Raw genomic sequence first — 21,039 nt, forward strand, 5'->3', positions numbered from 1 at the left:
TTTACCAAGAAAATCCAGACAGTAATGCCATTGTTATTGAAATTCTTGTGTTGGTCTCCCAATTGATCTATCGTGTTTATTGACATGACACTACTGTAGGCTTTCCCATAGAGATTCCACTGTATCCTAGAGTGGTGGGATGTCACTTACGAACTTGCCCCGGAAATGTCACATTATTGATGTGACAGCAATTCCCCCCTCATCTTTCCTCCTGCCAAGTGACAGTAGGCACTGTGAGGCTACCTGCGGGAGTCTCACCCCACGGCAGGATGTTAATTCAGCCCCTTAAGCAAGATGTTTCCTCCTATGACACAACTGTCCCAGGACACTTGACAATCCCATTTGAGAGGCGGATGACCTGGAGCAGGGGTAGTCAAACTGCGGCCCTCCAGATGTCCATGGACTACAATTCCCAGGAGCCCCCTGCCAGCATTCGCTGGCAGGGGGCTCCTGGGAATTGTAGTCCATGGACATCTGGAGGGCCGCAGTTTGACTACCCCTGACCTGGAGAGTGCGGAAGGAATTGTTCTCCCAAGCGGATGGGTAGCCAGTTTTGCTTGTGTTCTGTTGCTTCAAAATATTGCAGCTCTTTCAGCCTTTTACATTCTGAAAGGACCCACGTGCACAGAACATTAGGCAAATCAGGGAAGTAGAATTTTAGTTGCTTTGTCAGCACGAAGTGAAGGGTTAGAAAGAGCCAGTGAGGATTTATTTTTAAAGCAGTCATCCTGCAGTGTGCACAGAACTGCTAGTATGAGTGCCTGGTTGCCTACCCTCCAGCAGGGCTCTGGCCATTACCATCTCTCCAGCAGTTGATCATCGAATCCCTAAAGTCCTATTTGTCACTTGATTCAGACACAACTGCTCAGGAGTCACTGTCAATAAGTGCAAAGGAGAAAATTAAGTGGCCACAAGGGGAAAGGGGAGCCATAAAAGCAGTCATGCTGGTGCTAGACTACTGGTTCACAAACCTTTTTATGATTTTGCAGAATTATATTTCTCTGGATGGGGAAGTATATATTTTGGCTGATAAACACTTCAAGCCTTCAGCATAGGGAGGCCTAACATTTAAAAACAATCTGCGGTTACACAAGCCACACTGGAATGAAGCACTGTAGAATACGGTCCACAGTAATTTTAACCAGAGGGGGAAGAGAGTAAAGAGGAGAAACTTTGTGCCATAGAGGCTGTTTTCTGGAAGAAACAAAGGCCTTCTAAAACAGATTCAGGTCTGTCCTGTGCCCTGCCAAGCAGACATATACTGGGAGTTCCTAGATAAAATTTCGACACTCAAGTGGATAATAATTTAGATCAAGACTGTGGTGTGCTAGGAGAGAGAGGGTTTCAGGCTCTCCACATACCATCTTCTTGACCTGAAATGGTCCTAATGGGGAAACCAACATTAGCCCATCAGCACATGGAAATATGCCTAATGGGGAAATAATACCCCAGGCTTGTTTTGGGTCTGAAAATTGGTATCCCCTCTCCCTAAGTGCCATGGCCACAGTCTAAATTAGCCTCCATGCATCTGAGAATCTAAGTTTTAACCAGGAATCCTGAGTGCACATCTTCCCAACAGGACCTGAGATGGAGCCAGGAACAATGTATCATCTAGTTTGACTTCAAGGTAGACCACTGGTCCCTTTAGCTCAGTATTGTCCAAAATCATGCCACATATCGCCCCAAACAGCAGTTAACCACTGGCTCCTGCTTGACGCAATAAGACCGTAGGGACTCAAAGAACAACAAAACTACTGTTAGTCCCGGCAGGCAGAAGAAGATGCTGATTCATAGAACCAGAAAAGTCACAAGGTAGGAGAGATCGCCTGAGCGAATGCTGGCAGGGGCTCATGGGAATTGTAGTCGATGGACATCCGGAGGGCCGCGGTTTGACTACCCCTGGCCTAAGCTGTTCATTCTCCCAGATGTGACCCAGCAACCCCTGTTTGAGTGCCATCAGTAAGACCCCTGTGGACATCTCCTATGTATAGGAGCTGAGCATAAAAGCTTTTGCATGTTTTAGAAAGTCACTGTGGTCTTATTTTGGACTGATATTAGGAAGCCATAGTATGTCACACAGCTTCCATCAACATTTCTCTGAAGTCAGAATACATTAGTTCAGGTCAATAATATCAGCTATCCCATGTGACAAAATTACTTAAATGTCTGTGGCTGGTAATGGTAATTACATTGCCTGCCTCTGGGGAATTGACTGCATAGAACTAAGCAACCCCGGAAGAGATGTGTGTGAGCAAAGCAGCAAAGAACTCTGAAGTTATTGACTGATTACAGACGCATCCTGCGATAATGTTACTGGTTTAGTGGCCTTGGAAAACAAACATATAGAAAGCATCTTTCGGGTGATCAAAATGCTGAAACACTCTAATTATTAGTATGTCCCCAGAAAGCCGGGCTGCTTACATCTTAGCTCAGTTGTTACCATATCTTTAAGCTTCTTCAAAGAGCAACAGGAAAAGATGAGAGAGAAGAAATTAATTAGTAGCGAGTAAAATGTAATAGTTCAATCTAGGCAAATTCCATAAGTAGACAAATATACTTTTTTGTCAGTTAGAAGTTGCAGATATAACTGTTTTATTTGTTAGCCAAATCATATCTTACAGTATTTTCAAATGCAAGTAAGTAATAAATACAAATAAAATACTACTTTTATGGGCATCTCCTACTTTATAGTACTCCCGACTCTATATATTCTCAGAAGGGCAACTGCCTATTTAGAAAATTACTAGAATAAACTGGGTTATTCAGTACAGAATGATTATTGGACCTCAGCCAATGGTATATAAAATTTTAGTCATTTCTTTGCATGAACCAACATCATTCAGGTGAAAGCTTTTGTCTAAAGGGAAGGGACTTAAAGAAAGAACCCTTAAGGAGCCTCCTGATCAATGAGATGAATTTCAGATAGTGCTGCTGTTCTTATTTGTACAATTAACTGCTAAAGGACATGCTGGCTCTATGCCTTGAACTCCTGTAGCACTTTGGCAGTGTTGAGCATCACCCAAAGGAAATGATTTTTTTGTATCTTACAACACAGATGCTCTCCCACTGAAAACAGAACTGAAAGTAATCATTTGTAGTGTTTGGATGATTGAGAAACTGCATTTTTAAAGAAGCAGAATGATTACTGCAGAAAATGCATGTTTCCTTATTTTGTTTTATTATGTTTGCAATAATTTTTGTGTAAACACCCTAAGCTAATTAAAGCTTGGTTTATAAACTGGCATTGTGCATCCATGATGAGTTTTGCTTTGAGACCTTGATGTTTTGTCCAAACTGTTAGTTGCACACCTATAATAATAGGCATATCCATGTATAGCCTTAGGAATGATGGGTGTGCTGCAACCTTTAGATCTGGAGCAGGAGAGGAAAAAGTTCGCATAGACATACTTTCTGGCATTGGCAAGGGGAAATCCTGCCTCACCAAACTTTTCAGTTCTTTGAGAAAGTGAACAGGCATGTGACTCAGCAGGCATTATATAATTGTACTTCCAAAAGGATTTTGACATAATATCTTACCAAAGACTCTTGAGTAAATTCAGAGAATCTTTCCTTTTATGAATAAAAAATTGGTTGGTGACAGGAAGCACTATAGTGTAGAGTGGCGGTCAAGCTTACTGATGGCACAAAATAATATTCAGGACAGCAGAACCAAGGATTACTGTGAAAAGCTCCAGGAAGATCTTCACAAACTGGATGAGTAGGTGACATATGACCTCTGAAGTTCAGTGTTAGTGAGCATAAGGTGATGCACATTAGAACAAAAAATCCCAACTTCAAGTATAGGCTTATGGGGTCTGACCTTACTGAGATGGAGAGGGAAGAGTCAACCGAGTATGCTGCAGCAGTGGGGGGAAGAGTGGAGGCAAACTCTGCTGATTATAAGGGATAAGGGATAAAAAATGGAAACAGCCAATATCATAATGCTCCTGAACAGATCTATAATATGGCCTAACTAGGAACGTTGTGTGCAATTCTGGTCTCTGTACCTCATGAGTGACGTCACAGAGCTGGAAAAAGTACAGAAGAGGGCAACTAAGATGCTTAGGTGATTGGAGCACCTTCTCTATCAGGAAAGGCTGAAAAGTTTGGGGCCATGATGGGACATAATAGTGATTTATAAAACTACTAGGGGCAAAGCCCATTGTCTTCAAAATACAATGGATGCTAGCCTGGGCACCGGCGGGGCGGGGGGGTTGCAGGGCTGGCTGCAAGCCCCCCCACCATGGCGTCCCAGGCGGCCCCTTCCCCCCTTTGATGTGCCGGCTTCACCACAGCGACAGGAGCAGGCCCGGTGTGTCCCCGATACCCCCCACCCCCCTCCCTTCCCGGTGCCCCCCACCCCCCCGGCCACCCCTCTCCTGGTGGTGAAGCCTCTGGAAGGCTTGCCGCCACCCCCCCTCCCCAGCCAACATGGCCACATCGGTGGCAGGAAAGGAGCAGCTCTGCTCCTCCCCCCCCGCCCAAGGTGGCTGCCTCGGCGGCGGGAAAGGAGCAGGGCCACTGCATCTTCGACGCGGCATCCCTGTTCCTTTCCCACCCACCCCCTGCCCACCCAAGGTGGTGGGAAAGGAGCAGGGCTTGTAGAGACTTCCCATTAAAAACTGCATGAATCAAACCAGTGAGAATTTCTAGCAGGTTTTTCATCCCTAGACTAGTTACTTAGAAATTATTTTGCTTTCCTGACTGGTATGGAATATAGAAATTAACCAGAATTTCCGGCTACAGGCAGCTTTGAGCACTAACCTGCACAAAGTAATTGAAAAAGTTTACACACATTTTTAACAATCCACATACAAAGACGATAAAAAGAACAGGACTATTTCCGTTTCCAATTCTCAAGTACAACTTTTCCCTTTTAAGTGCTGGTGCTGTAGAAGGATCACATTGCCCAATGGCAAGGAAATAATTATTTGATGATGAGTTGATCTGGGACAGTTTGGCTGACACATAATTGAAGTTTTACACTAGAAGACCTCTGCCTCCTATCTAACTTGTTATGGCCCTAACTTTTCTTTAAAAAACTCAGAACTGTACAACATACAGTTAGGCTAGCATAATGATTTTTTTAGGATATCCAGTAAAAAATGTGGCTGAGCAGAGGGCAACAGTGAGAGGGCTGCTTGTTGGCCGAGTTTAAATATGCAAAGGAGAATCGCAGCACAATAGTTTAATTAAGAAGAGAGAGAGTCCTAACAGTCTGACTAACTTGTTCATCTAGAGGCCATCAGGGAGAAAGTATGCTCAAAGGATTAGGAAGTCTCCAGCTGAGCCAATCAGGGCATAGGTGAAGATTATTTGAAAAATATCAGGAAGTTCCTATCTAAATATGATAAATATACATCTCCTCTGATGCCCCTAGTAGGATATTCTTCATATGCTGTTCAATTTGCATATTCTAACAGTTATGGCTCTGCTGGTGGACCTCCTGATGGTATCTGGATTTTGGCCACTGTGTGACATAAAGGATTGGCCTGATCCAACATGGCTTCTCTTTTGATCTTATGATTTGAACCCATGTTTCTCCAGGACAGCTTTCCCCATATACTGGGTGCCTTTTTTATTGTACACGTAGGAAGTTCTATGGCAGCATCACTTTCAGATATTAGTAGAATATTAATGCCATCATAGGAAGATGCCCCTGGGAGGAAAAGGGGGAAATTATTTATGAGTAGTGGAGAATTTGGAGAGGCTGTTAACTCAGTGGGTAGCTCAGAGAGACACCAATTTAAAAAGAAATGTCTGTCTACTAATTTAAGGAGACATGGTAAGTCTCTAACAGTTGACAGAAATCCTGGTTTGCAAGCTCCTGCCTGATGTTTGGGAGAAAATTTACACATGCACACACCCACACACTTGCCTGCAGACAAATCCAAAAGATCTGTCTAACTGCCCACTACCATGGTTTATTTTTCAATGAGGACATACAGTGCTTTCTTTTTATTTTATTCTGTGCAAGCTTGGGACATTGATCTCCTTGTGCTGCCCCCCCTCCCACACACCTGAAATGTTAATGAAGAAGACATATTGTCGCATTTTGAAAACAGAGAAAGGGCAGGAGAGGGGAAGAAAGCCTTTTGGAAGTCACTTGCTCTCCCTTGAAAGTATTCAAATATGAACAGGTGAGAAACCAAATAAGCAACAAAAGCACAGTAGGTTTCTCAACGTTCACTATGTCCTTGAAAGATCCAGGAAGCTAATTTAAGGGGCAGGGGAATTCCTGTATTAAAAAGTATTTTAGTGGCTACAGCAAAGAAAGATTCATTTTTATTTATGACAGTAATGCTCAGACTTGACTCTCAGAAGAAGGGGAAGATAACTCCAAAGAAATTTCAATTCTGTAATTATTATCTAAGATGAAGGCTGGAAACCCTTTTGCTAAAATGGTTAACCCAGAAGTGAAAACAGGGCTTTCCTTACTGCTTCAAAAGGCGAGCTCTGCTGAAACTAACCAATTTGATGTGACGACTTGTTCACAATTGATATTTCAAATAAAGTTCAACTTAAATGGTGAATTAGTTTTCCATTATTTATCATTTATTAAGGACTGAGGGGAAAAAATGCCAGAACGGGGTCTGGATATTTCAGTGTCCCGTTTTCAATAATACTTTCCTCAGTGGCAAAACCTTTTAATGTCAAAGTTCTACTAATACATTATTCCATTATCTTATAATATACAAATATCCTGAAGGCTCACATGCTCCTGGAGAATTCTTTTACTGCTCAATGGCAAAGTCCCCCAAAGAGACTTTGGCATAATGTTAGTGCTGGAGGCATGGCTGGGGTAGGGTGGGAGAGAATTGGAAAGAGACAGTATATCTGTTCAAGGAAGAGTGTGCAGCATGCACACATTTCTCTGATTAAGCTGAGAAAAACCACTCTCACATATGCCAAAGGACAAGTGGGATAACTCCATGGTTGTTCTGGAACAGTGTAGATTGGGGGGGGGGGGAACAAGCAACATCAGAGTGGACGCCAGGTCAGGTGATGATTGATTTTTTAAAAACGGAACTAAATGAACTTCAAAAGCCCAGTGCATAATCCACCCTTCATAGACCAACTGTGTGATTCTATATAAGACAGCTTCATGTATCATGTACGAGTAGACCTGGTGAGGATTACCATCTACATAATTTTCTTAAAGGTTTGTAAACTGTCACATTTAAAACTCATTGATCTCTGTATACTGACTCTTGATTGGGGTTACACTCCAGGACAGTGAATATTTCCTGCTTTATCATTTTCCCCGTTCAGTAGATGGCCTTCTGCAATGTGGATGGTTTTCTCATCCTGGTGCTATCATCCTTTTGGCCTGACTTAGATATCCTAGGCTAGTCCAATATTGTCAGATTTCAGGCTGGCCCTGGTTAGTACTTGGATGGGACACCACCATGGAAGCCCAGAACTGCTACACAGAAGTAGGTGAATCGACATTAAAAAAAAAGGGGGGGGGGAGAAAGAAAAAAACTATCTTCCTTTAGGCCAACTGGGTGCATTGGTTGTTTGTTCTACTGTTTATTACTTCAGTGTTTGACTTAAGTTTTAAAGTCTTCCATTGTCTCAGTCCATGTGCCTTGATATCATCTGTCTTTCATGGCAAGGTCACCTCTTCTCAGCATTCTTTTCTACAACAATAACAAATTAGGACCAGCAATAGTGAATAGATGCTACACTCAAAATATTTAGTATGCTGGTTTACATGTGGGAAGACAGCACTGACATTTATAATCTACTTGATAATCCATTAGATAATTGCTCTCTTCATTCCTTCTGCTGCATGTGCGGCAATGCCATTGAGCTCCTAGCAAGCTCTTTATGTAATAGAGCTACTACATTGGAAAAACCACCCTGGCTTCTGGCATTTATACAACCTAGAATGAACTCTGGCGGCTGGTGTTTTGTCTGCCAAAGGCCCTCCACATTGCAGAGACAACACTGTGTGCTTGCATTGGTGTGTTGCCAAAGTAGTGTGGGGGGGAACTAAGTTGATGTTCATTCTTTCCTTGGAGAGGGGGATCTTTTCAGATAACTAGGCCACACTAAATATATTTGCAGTCATTGCTGATTGATTGCGTGGAATTAGACGTCTACTTTAGGGAGATAAGGTTTCCCATACTTCAAACAGCAAAATGTTCTTGTTGCTGAAGAAGAAATGCAGTTTGTTTTCCGGTAACAGGACCATTGAGAATTTCTCCCACTCCAGCTCTGAAGTTAGCAGTGCTTTGGTGGGGGTGGGGGTGGGGGTGGTGGGTGATGAAAACTACAGTAAGATTCCAGGTGGGGCAGCAGAGCTGAGTTCTGTATGTCCAATCTTATTTATAATGAGACTCTCTTTACAGGTGAATGTGTCCACCTGGAATGTGTTGAGCATTCTCAGATCATGAATCAAATTCAGATTTATTTAATACAGCACTGTGGCCAGATAAAACAGATGGCAAAAATATTTCACAGCAGAAATTACATAATCAGGGAGCCAATACAAAATTTAAAATATTTAAAATTGCATAATTGATAGGAAAATTATAAAAATGCATAGTAAAATTCCTCTAAAACACCTTTAAGTTGTCTTTCCCATGTGCTAAGAACATGAGCACAACATTTGGCAACCTGCTTAATAATATGGCCTCTACTATTCCACAGCAGAAATTTGACTTTACCTTTGTTTCAGCTATTGGAGGAAAGTGTAGGGGAATGAGAGGCTTTGTTTCTCCTAGACTGCCCAACCTGCTGAACTATGCAAGCAAAGTCTCTGTTCCCCTCTCTACTTTATTAATAGCCTGCTTTTCTCATTGGGTCTCATGTAGAACAATGCAACTGGAAACCTTAAGACATTGAGTTAACAATGCAATGCAATAGGAATAACAATACAAAATTAAAAAGCAATGAAAAGCACAAACTCTGCAAGGCATGGTATAAATGATGTAGAGATAGGAGAGCCATAGCCTTGGCTGCTAACCTCTGGACCCAGGTCTGCAAAGAAGGCCTCCTGCCTATTATGAGAAGGTTCTATAGTCTCTCTCTCTCTCTCTCTCTCTCTCTCTCTCTCTCTCTCTCTGCCACCTTCTTGCTTCTAGTGGATATGAACAAAGGTAAGCAAAAGGGAAATAAGGGGGGGAAAGTGGGGAGGAAGAAAGAAGGGCAAGATACGAGCCTAACACATGCAGAGCCCCAGAGAATGCCACAGATCTGCCACAAAGCCTTTTTAAATGAGTGAGATTATGCACAGGTTGGCAGATAGCAACATGACAACGGAAATGACAAATGGCTAGCTGCTCTGACTGGATGACACTCTTCTAACCATTTATGACTCAGAGAACAAGTATAACAACAACCACAACAACATTTTATTTCTATCCCAACTGACTTCAAAACAATCATGCAAAATGAATAAACTATTAATAAATGCATTAAAACAACTGAACAGCCTCCTCTTAATGATATGTCACAGCAGTTTGAGGTTGGTCAGAGCTTGGAGGGGCTTCTGCTGGTGGATGGGTTCCCAGGCAGGGGTTCAGTATCTAGCCTTGACCATAGGCCTGATGGAACAGCTCATTTGCCATAATAGTGATCCAAGGGAAAGGTTTCCTCCAATTCCCACATGTTGGGAATCATTTCTAAAATGTTTCCATATACAGCTATGCATTCGCTAATAGATATCTTTTGGGAATGCTTAAAATTAGATAATTCCATTTTGGGGCACTTTCAGACGCAAGGCTTTTGTTTCAAGCATCTTGAATGGTGAATGGAAAACCCACTGAATGTTTATTCACATTATTAATGTCTCTCCACTTTCTCTTCTGCATGATGAGACAATTAGACTTTCAGGGATATACCTTGCAAGAATATCCAAGGCTGTTACAGGCTCACAAGTGAAAACATCCTTAGGCAGCAAGCTGGACTAGGGCTGATTCTGCACTTTGTTTTTTTCCGGTGTGGATCCTGCTGAATCCAGATCGATTTCAACTCAGTCTTCCCCTCCCCCCCCCATTGAAACAGAAAAGCATAAGGTTAGGGAGGCTCAGAAGGAGAGGGGGAAGCAAAGCCCAGACGGAGCCTCTTTCTTTCTTTCTTTCTTTCTTTCTTTCTTTCTTTCTTTCTTTCTTTCTTTCTTTCTTTCTTTCTTTCTTTCTTTCTAGGGGAGGGGGGAGAGGATTGAAGACAACAAAGGGAGAAAAAAAACACAAGGCAAACCTCTACCCACAGAAGTTACTGCTTCTGCAGCTGCTGAGAAGAGAAAATTAGCACTTTCCCTTTAAGAAAAGCTTACAGCCTGGGTGCTTCTCTACCAAGGGAATCAGCCCTGACCAATCAGAGTTTCTCTACCACGGCAAACATGCTTTCTCAATCCGATTCTGAAAATATTGAGGGTTATTTCCACTCCTAAATATTGCGGGGAAAAGGTAGGGTCAATCCGGATCAATCATGTTTGTTGCAGAGGGAAATTTTAAATCAGACAAAATCAAAATGGAAATCGCATTCTGTGTACATTGCAGGGACTGAAATGACCTAGGATTGGAATAAAAGCTCTGTGCAGCTTACACCTAGGTGAATCGATTTTGGTCCCTTTCTGCTTTATGGTTTTATATGCCAACTGCAAAGACAGGAGGTGCCTGGCCTCTGTGAGGGTGATAGTTGGTCAAAGGCCACAGATGTTTAGATTTACAAGATAATCTGTTATTACAAAGTCTGCGTCAGTCTCTTTGGCAACCTTTCAATCCCTTTGCACATGTTTTTCTCTGTACAGAAATATTTTCTGCCATTGTGGCCCCGTCAATAGTCCTGTCTTGACTCAAGGAGCTCACACAACAAAATCAAGCATAGTTGGACTTGAAAATGTAGCTGGACAGTCTCACTCACTTCCCTCCCCCCAGCTGTGTACTAATCAGAGCTGAGATTTCAACAAGTTGGGGAGAGGGCAACCTTCCATTCCTGCAAGCAGCAGTCACCAAGGAGAGCAGGTAATGCTTGTTTATTCACAGTCCAACTTAAAGATGTGGTCCTGTACAGGTTTGTTCCTTTACTCCCTGGATCTTGCTGCCTGGGTTTCTTCTCCTCTCTGCGTGCCCATGGCACCACCCGTTCCTTTTTCCTCAGCACTCAGAATCCTCCTCTCTCAGGTCTCCACTGCAGCTGTCCTTAAATCCATGCACAACAACTGCCTCCCAGCTGGAAGGCCTATGCACCTTCTGAATCCCAGAGGAACACCCTCCCCTGACAGCCAGCCCTGGACCAGGCAATGACGTTCTGGCCAAACTCACACTAAGGGTTTGCATCACTCTCCTCTGGTGCTCTGAGAGTTCCGGCTGACCGCCTGAGCATGAACACACACAGAGAATATTTTAAAATTATTTTAAAGGATTTAACAAAAGTTTCGGGCATGTTAGTATAAAATCATGAATAATATAATACTGATTCTTTTTCAATTATCCTATTGGGAAATAGAAAAGTTGCACTAATTTCCTCCCCTAATTATACCCATGCTATTATTTAATCCAGTGTAAACCCAACTGATTTTAAATGGTAAAAGCCCAGAGTGAGTTCTTTCTATCTTCTTAAAATTAAGAGCACTCCTGAACAGGAAACCTTACAAATGAGCTGCACTAAGATTCCTTTGGAACTTATCCATCTTTCCTCTGACAATTCACCTAGTAAATATTTGCCCGTGTTAATTGCAGAGAACCAAAATGCCGTTAGTATTTGCTTTAATGATACATCATTTCTGAATTATAATTGAACAGGATCACTGTGGAAATTCTACTCCAAGCAGCATCCACCTTCAAGCCAAATTTGTTCATTACTATCAGTCTTATGAAGAACTCTGAAAGCTGCAGGCAAAATTCCTTTTTTATATTAATTAGCATTTTCCTGTGTGTTCATCTGCACGTTCACTTAATAAAATCTTTGATTATCTCTCCTGCCTATGTTAATTTCTTGTGGGATTTTGTCTTATGAATTAAAAGATATATTTGCCTTTAGATCCAATATTGATCTTAGATCAGCTCTGAACCATGTCTGTCTGCTACAAAATAGGATTATTATATTATACAGTTGGCTGGATTTACCGGGAATGTAGGCATCCAATCCTGGGAACTAACTTGGATTCTCAGCAGTGATTTTTTTTAAAGGCAAATCTCTCAGCCTTCTAGGTGTACAGGTAGAAGGCAAAATCTTTTTCTGATTACTTTAGGCCTCTCATTCTAGGCAAGGATGGAAGCCATGGAGGCTGTTGACTGATACAAAAAAAAACCAAAAAAAACCTATGTACTTAGCCTCCCTATTGACCAAAGATGATTCTGAGCTTGTGTAACCCCTAGTTAGGAATGGAATGAGCCAGGAAGAGGTAGAGCTTCTAGAAGCAGAAGGGTACACAACCTGTGGAAAGCAAAATTGGGGAGCAATTTAAGCCCTTCTGGGGAGCATAAACGTTAAGCATTAGCTCTTAACACCTTGTTTAAGGTAACTATGGTTTATGCATGAAAACTAATGGAGGGAGGCTTTTGTTCTACATTGAAATTTTAAATATATTGTTTCAGAGCTGCATTATCTAGTTGGTGGCATTGCCTAGGAGCGGACATTTATTTATTTATTTATTATATTTATACACCACTCTCCCTTGAGGCTAAGGGCGGTTTACATGGAACTGGAATAAAAACAGTACAGATAACATAAATCCTGTCTTTCAGGCACATGAGGCCATGTCTTTATATGCTACAAATAGCTTAAGTAAGAAACATTGTACTCCTCTACATGGCTGATGGGCTGTTCTTGCTTTGGTCAGTCAAAAATTGTCCAGTTCAGATCTATAAAATTTACAAAATACTGTAAGCCAGTCATAGTCCAATAGGCAGATATGGAATTTCCAAATCATAAAATTCTATAATCTTGTGCTTACATAGTACAAATGACACCAACTACATCGGGATAGAGCTGTTCCATTCAAATGCCTTGCCATATGGAGCTGTCTCTGTTAACACATGTCTTCTAGTGACTATCACACTCCAGACATTAAGTGATGTGTGAAGTAGTCACCCCAGTCACAGCTTTCAGTTCATTTTTCATCTCTTCAAACAAAACACTTTTCTTTGGCATTGCTTTGTCTGGTCAGCTGTCGGACCCTGACCGGTCATGAGACGTTGGTGAATGCCTGCATAGTAGTGACTTAGTTCTTGTGCCTTTGAGAGCAAAACCAAACAGGTGCAAAACTGTTTGTGAGGTCATAAACATTCTCATCCCCAACGCATGTTGCAATACCAGCTGCAGCAAAGATCATAAAAAGTCAATTTCACTTCCCAAAATGTGACTGTCTCATCTACTTCTCCCTCAGATTCTCCAGATTGTTCTTACATCATTTCTACAACGTCTTCCAGTTCTCTGTTTTCTTCACTATTTTTCTTAAAGAAATGCTGCAGGCTATGAATAATCTAGTGACAGAGCTCTCTGTCACTTCCTCAAGCAGAATAACTTTCTAACACTGTATTTCAAACTGTTTACTAGTGGAATGTTTTCAATCTGTTTTTCAAAGTACAGATATGGGAAGGAGAAGGGGTGTTAGTGGAGGTGGTGGCAAGGAACAATGCCAAGAAGTACTGCTTGCACTGAAATAATCTGATTCTCTTATGTTCATACAGAGAGTGGTACATGCCTTCTACTGGCCTTAGGCAAGCTATCATTTTCCATCTTGTTTGCAAAAGAGAGAAGGGGGGGAGAAAGGGGGATATTATTATTATTATTATTATTATTATTATTATTATTATTATTATTATTATTATTATTATTATTATTATTATTATTATTATTATTCAATTTATTTCCCGCCACTCTCTACATAGGCTCGTGGCGGGTAACAACAGTCTTAAAATCCTCCATTAAAACTCCCACTAAAAGACTTTAAAAATTCCCAACATGGCGGAAAATACTACTCTCCCCCTACCCAGTTGAGGACGTTAGAGAAGCCGTGTATACTTCAAACCCGGGGGGGGGGGCAATGCTATTCCTCACCAGTCCCAGCCTCAACCATAGACCTGGTGGAAGAGCTCCGTTTTACAGGCCTTGCAGAATGCTGACAGCTCCTGCAGGGCGCGTAGCTCACCCAGGAGCTCATTCCACCAGGTAGGGGCCAGGACAGAGAAAGCCCTGGCCCTGGTTGAGGCTAGGCACGCTTCTCTGGGGCCAGAAATGACCAATAGATTTCCCCCCGCAGAATGTAAGGCCCTGCAGGGTACATAGGGTGATAGGCGGTCCCTCAGGTATGTGGGTCCCAACCCGCATAAAGCCTTAAAGGTTAAAACCAAAACCTTGAACCGGATCTGGACAGCAATTGGCAACCAATCTAGCTGCCTCAGCACAGGCTGGATGTGGGCCCTCCAAGGTGTGCCAGTGAGGACCCTCGCAGCTGCATTTTGCACTAGCTGAAGTTTCCAGATCAAAGACAAGGATAGGCCTGCGTAGAGCGAGTTACAGAAATCTAATCTGGAGGTGACTGTCACATGGATCACTGAGGCCAAGTGGTCGGGGGACAGGTAGGGCACTAGTAGGTCTGGCAAAGATGGAAAAATGCCTGGCCCGCTACTCTCTTGACCTGCATAGTCAGGGAGGCGTCAATGGTCACCCCCAAATTCCTGGCCTGGGGCGCAATGGTAAGTTGTGCTCCCACCAAGGTGGGTAAACGTGCTTCACATCTGACATCCCAAAATTGGCATAATATGGCCACAGCTTTATTAAACCTGGAGCATGGCATTGCATGGGAAGGACATCTGCCAACGAGCAGCCAGCGAGCCGCTCATGGCAATCAGACAGCAGGCCACTGTCCCAGTTCTGTTGGCAAGCCCACCAGGCACTCGGGACCCAACCAAGCCTGCTATCCTGTGGGAGGCAGCACCAAATGGAGCCAAGCGGGCATCAGCCTCTGTCAAGCTCCAAATCTGCCTGGAAATGTGAACCAGCTGTAAGCCCTCTCAACTGAGTGAGAGTGCTGCATGAGTCCACATTCATGCAGCCCCATATGGGGGCCCCCTCACCTTGGGGAGGCCAACACAGTCCTTCTCATGCCTAATATCGCAAGCTGAGACAATAAATGCAACCATCAAGTAACACTACCTCACAATATATAACTAAACATCAAACCAAACAGTAACAGTTTCAGGTAGGCAGGAGGGATTTTCAATGGTGAGGCAGCTAAAGGGGGAAGAGGCAGACAATTACCAGGTGCTCCCTTATAAAGGGAAGCACCTGATTCCACCACACGAGCTTCAGCACATGCCCTGACAGTTGGGGCAGGAGAAAAACCATGGCTAGAGCTCTGGCACGTGAGCAGGAGTCCACCTCGTGCTGTGAATCCCCCGCACCAGCAAAAGCCACCGGGGTAAGTCCAGGCTGCCCTTAGCATTTCTTATTTATGTGTTCATAAGTTTTATGTAATTGTTTTAAATATTATATATATATTTGCATTTTAAGAGCTGTTTTAATACTTGAAATGTTTAAATATTTGATGTTTTGAGTATTCTGAATTGGGTGGGAAAATGGCATTGGAATGTTTAAAATAATTAAATGTATTTATTTAAAAATATAGCCTGCCTTTCTTGTTGAGAAGTAGGGAAAATAATTAAATAAAGATAAACAAGATACCGAGAACAATGGAACACCTGGATTACAAAAACTACAAATGAAGCTTCAGTTGGTTTCAGCTGATGCTCTTTTTACTGCCACTAAGTGCTTTAGATTAATTCTATTTCATTCTTCTGTAGTTTAAATATAGTTTTATGCTGCGATTTGCCTTTCATCAATCATTTTTATTCAGAATACACTTAATAATTTATCGGTTTTAATGTATGTTATTTTATGCCTTGTTCTTTTATATGCTGTTTGGAACATTACTTTGGAAAAGTGGTAAGTGGCCAATAAATGGCTTACGAAGTGGCTAATACATTGAAGAAGCCAATAAATAGCTTAAAGTAAAACAAATAAGTATACATAGATCTCTAAGTGTACACAGCTTGCAGTCTTAAAGGGGGGGAACCCATGAATAATGTACAGTTAAAAATTATACATAATTTTATGAATTATAATATTTAACACACTGTGTTTTTATACAATACAGTCAATACAGGATAGGTGCTATTGAGCAGGATTACAACAATGCTGTACAGGTTGCATTTCTGCATAATTTTTGTTTGGTTAGGACTATCAGCAATAGCCTGTGTCTTGAAAACAAATAACTTTTGGAGCAAACAGTGGAACAAATCTATAAAAAGAATAGTGCACAGGATGGAAGAGTGATAAATGGTGTAATAAGCCAGATGTTCATTATTTCAGAGTCTGCTCCTAATTCTAGAACGTTGTTCTTATGGGAGATTCCTATGTTTTTGGTACAGAACAGGCCAAATCCTATGTAAGTGCTAAGAAATACTGCAGACTTCATTAAACCAGGATCAACAAAGCTTGTAAATATGCTGGATTACTCCCCATTTCCAACACCCCCAGTTCCTTTGTGTACTACATTAAAAAGGCCAAAGAACCCTCTAGATCCTTCTTTGGTGGGAAGCTTAAATAAGCAACTCATTTCTTGATTGAGCTAAAATGAAACTCCCTGTTTTTGAGATATGGTTGCCTGGCCTTGCCTGGCAACCAGTGGGAGAATGGGAAGAAGTGATTCAGGAGCAGCTGACATGACATAACTTCCAGGAAAAAACAAAGGTGACATCACACCTCTCTTGGAATCACTGGACACTCTATGGTAAAACTGGTTGTACCATATAGTTTCTGAAGGACCTAGAGAGGCATGATATCACTTCTGGGGGGAAATTGAAAGCGTCATCATACCTTTCACTGCTAGAGTGCTAGTGGACCATGCTGTGTGGAAGTGAGATATTCTGTGCTCCAGCTGACATATGGCAACATGATTTTGAAGGATCCTATCAAATATAGGGTAACAGGTGAATATTCTTGTCATGAATACCTGTTTTGTGAAAGTTGAAGTTTTGTAAATGCTTTAGGTAGCAAGAAACAGTACTTTTATTACTTCAAATGCTAGCCAGACAGGAGGAAAAGGGGTAGTGGTGGTGGTGTAATTCATTTCTTTATCTCACATGCATATATGGAGTACAATCAAGAGAAAATTATTCCCTGGCTTTGAACCATCTTTTAATATAATATCCTAGCTGGTGCCAGCATCTACTAAAGGGTCATTTTGGGGTCCAAAAGGCTGGAATACCTGCACAAGGTCTCATATACACATGCTCAGAAGATCTAGAAAAACTCAAAGCTGTAACAATCATAGTGCTAAAGAACACAATTGATACGTCTTCCTTATTCTTTTTGGAATTTATGTCCAGCTGCTGTACAACCTATCAGTGTATTACTGTGCTGTATTGTGATCCTGCAAGCATATATTCCTATAATTAATTGCCTCACACTACTGGCAGTATTCATACCAGAGGGTTAATTCAGGAACCTGTCACTGAGCCTCCATGTCAATGCAAGCCTACCGTGGAATGTGGCAGGTATCATTTCTGATGGGTTCCACAGCCACTCTGGGAAAGTTCCCTGCTAGCTGCTGATGGTAAGTGTTGTTATAAGGCAACAGGTCATATGGTAACAATCCTGATATTTATAACCTCCAAAATGCATGAGATATATATTACAGCAATAAGCCCCTCAATTTTCTGAGCTGGCCTTTTGTCACCAATAACTTCACCCTTTAATGCTGATCAGTAAGGGATTATATGAAACAAACAATGACTTTTCATGGCAGAAATAGCCTTACCTTTGAACCCAAGTTCTGGATATGATCTCATGCTTTAATTCTTGTGGTGCACTTTGCCTGCATAGCGTAGTTTAATTACATACTAATTTCAGTTAGCCAGGTAATTTTGCTATTAATGGGAACTTTACAGAAATGTATTTAAAGTATCCTTTAAAAAACATAAAGGATGTTCTCCTCCTGTGGCATAATTTTTTTAAAAAGAACACACAATTCCCTAATTATTTCTGATCTGGACATTGTGTAGTTCTGATACTGTAGTTATTCACCCAAGTCCTCAGGCTGCTCAGTATGTACCAGTCTTCTCCATCTGAGTGGGGCTTATGCTGGCAAAGGACTCTGAGCATGGCCCTGCTCGTTGCCAAGGCATGCTTTACAATGTTCCACCATGTGCTGTATTCTTCTGATGGCTAATTAAACTTGGCATGTATAAATCTGAAAAAGGCAGTTCAATTGATTCATCTTTTGCAAAGATAAGAGGTTTATTTTTAATGAGAATGTAGAACAACCGGGTGTATATTTTAAATGTTAGATCATTGTGTCACTCAATGTACCTTACAGTCTGTACCAGACAAAGATTGGGATCTACAGCTTTGTTCTGTTTTGAAATACAGTATAGTGATTGAACATGTGCCACAAAGAATACTAATGAGTCAGTTAAAGAATCAACTGTGCTAGCTGTGATGGAGAATTCCAGAGATAAGAACATAAGAAGAGTCCTACTAGACCAGACCAATGGTCCATCTAGTGCAGCATCCTGTCTCACAATGTAGTCAACCAGTTCCTCTAGATGGCCAACAACAGTGCATAGAGGCTCAGGGCTTCCTTTGATGTTGCCTCCTGATTGTGGGATTTAGAGGTTAGTGCCTCTGAATGTGGAGGCTCCCCTCCGCCACCATAGCAAGCAGCTATTCATAGATTTATCCTCCAGGAATCTCTCTGAACACCTTTTAAAGCTGTTTATTCCTGTACATCTTTTGGCAGCAAATGTCACATATTAATTATTCTCTGTGTAAAGAAATATTTCCTCTTATGGCTCCTGAATGTACTACCTATCAGCTTCATTGGATGCCCTTGAGTTGTAGTATGTTGGGAGACGGGGGAAAAAGATATCTTTGTTGACCCTCTCCATCCCATGCATAATTTTATAAACATCAATAATGTCCCTCCTTAGTTGTCTTTTTTCTAAAGTGAAAAATCCTAGTCTTCAGCCTTTCCCCATAGGGAAGGTGCTCCAGCTCCTGAATCATCTTGGTTGCTCTCCTCTGCACTTTTCTCCTCTGCAATTTTCTCTGCACAATTTCCTTTTTGAGATATTTATTCAAGTTCAACACTGCAGCACTGCTGAAGTCACAAAGAGGATTAATTTGATAGATGTCAAAACAGAGAAATCTTTCTTCCATCTGCAGCTGGACCTGAATGTATTTGTACAAGGTGTCAGGCCTTTAATTTTTTTTAAGTTTATGAACAGAAATCATCCTTTAAATTCATTTATCTATTTATGCCATTTATTTACCACCTTTCTTCCTTGCAGAGCTCAAGGCAGCTTACAACATAGATAAAGCACATAAAATATCTTAAAAACATAAAACCCCAAATTTACAATCACATCTCAGGGCAGCTAATAAACGTAACCAAAAGTGGTCCTAAATAAAACCATCTTCAACTGCCTCCAAAAGGTCCAAAGGGAGGGAGCCAGGTGCAACTCTGTGGAGAAGTTGGGGCTGCTACTGAAAAGGCCCTCTCTCATATACTTCTTTGTTTGATGGAGGAGTCAGGAGGGCCTCTCCTTGTGTTCATAATTCGTGGGCAGGAACATGTGGGAGAAGATGGTTCTGGTGGTACTTGGTTCCAACCCATTTAAGACTTTAAATATGAAATACTTAAAGATTTCATATGAAATGCATTGTACAAATGCTAGATGTTAATTTGTAGAGTGACTCATTTATTCCGGCAATGTTTTCGAATAGCTCTGTAACAGCATTTCATTAAATCTGTATGAATTTAACCAGAGACGTCCCAAAATCTGAAAACAGAAAATCCAAATTATATTGCCTCCCCTTTTCTGAGGATAATGTATATCTGTCCACCCATGATTGGTGGGCTTATTAGAAATATGGGAGATGAAGGCTTTCCCTTGGAGACTTAGATCACCTGTTGTCTTCTATAAAAACTAAAAATGTGCAGAGAAATGTTATTTGCTTCGGCTCATTTTGCAATTTTTTAAGCTATGTTGATTTGATGTTTTGTTTTGCAAGGGGAAAAATTCCAGTATATTTGTTCGAGTGCCATAGCTCTTCCCACCAGTTTGGGCATGCTAGCCAACTGAAATAACCCCAAAATGTTCCAGCTATGACTCATCTCAAAATAATGAGGTGAGCTTGTTAACAGCATTTCAGAACAGAATACATATGGCAATAATTGTATTTGTTTTATTTGTTTTTAGTTACTAATCCTTTGAGATAAACACTGCTCATAACTGCAGCCGTAAAGACTACAGAATACCTTTTAGAATTCTTCAAAGGATCCGGAATGACTTGGAGGCCAAATATTGCCAAAGAGCCATTTGCTGCACTTCTTAGTAATTTCCAATCATTTGGTTGCTTGTTGTGCAGCTGCAGTGCATTGATCTACATTGTTGTGAAGGATATATATGTGTTGTGTGTGGTAAACTCCCCCACTGGATTGCAACTGCAGATTGTCAGGGCAACACCTAGGCTAAAGGCAGATCTGGATGGTGTGCTCAGTTGCTTGAACTGGAAACACTGGCATTGAAAGTAAACATGCTGGAGGTACTCCTTTTTAAGTCAGGCCAAGGCAGGCATATTTAGTTCAGTCTCTTCAGAGACTGCCCATGGCAGCCAAGCATAGTGGCTGATAATGCAGACCCCTCTGTGCCTAAAAAGAGTTCTAAGCCTTATACCCAGTCATAGAGGCCCCTTTCAGACAGCCTTTGTAATTTGATTTAGTTCAGACACAACCATTTTAGCAGCTGGCTGCTAATGTAAAAGGGGCCAGAATCTCACTAGCAAGCTGGGAACATGTCTGAGATTTTGTTGTTGTTGTTGTTGTTGTTAATAGAGGAAAACTCCTGTTTGGGAGAAGCAACTGGATGTTTCCTTTCTCTTTTCCACACAATGTGGCAATTGGTTCTGTCTGTGATCAGCAAAGTCATCTGACTATTTATTCGGTGAGCCAGTTATTGCCTGGTAAATAATAAACAGCTAATTCCAGAAGAAACAGCTAAGGTACGGTGATTAGAC

General features: G+C 41.6%; 2 long non-coding RNA genes across 2 annotated transcripts in view; both read left to right on the plus strand.

Moving 5' to 3' along the window:
* LOC143838138 (uncharacterized) overlaps window positions 1-11,853 on the plus strand; it is a 202,379-nt gene extending 190,526 nt beyond the window's left edge. The window contains exons 3-4 of the long non-coding RNA XR_013231242.1: window positions 10,763-10,976; window positions 11,757-11,853. This is a non-coding gene — a long non-coding RNA (uncharacterized LOC143838138). The remainder of the gene's footprint in view (window positions 1-10,762; window positions 10,977-11,756) is intronic.
* A 3,350-nt stretch (window positions 11,854-15,203) lies between these two features.
* The window catches only part of LOC143838139 (uncharacterized), a 129,780-nt gene continuing 123,944 nt past the window's right edge, over window positions 15,204-21,039 (plus strand). Inside the window, exon 1 of the long non-coding RNA XR_013231244.1 lies at window positions 15,204-15,379. This is a non-coding gene — a long non-coding RNA (uncharacterized LOC143838139). The remainder of the gene's footprint in view (window positions 15,380-21,039) is intronic.

This window comes from Paroedura picta, chromosome 5 (genome assembly GCF_049243985.1).
Source record: "Paroedura picta isolate Pp20150507F chromosome 5, Ppicta_v3.0, whole genome shotgun sequence".
Classification (NCBI taxonomy): Eukaryota; Metazoa; Chordata; class Lepidosauria; order Squamata; family Gekkonidae; genus Paroedura; species Paroedura picta.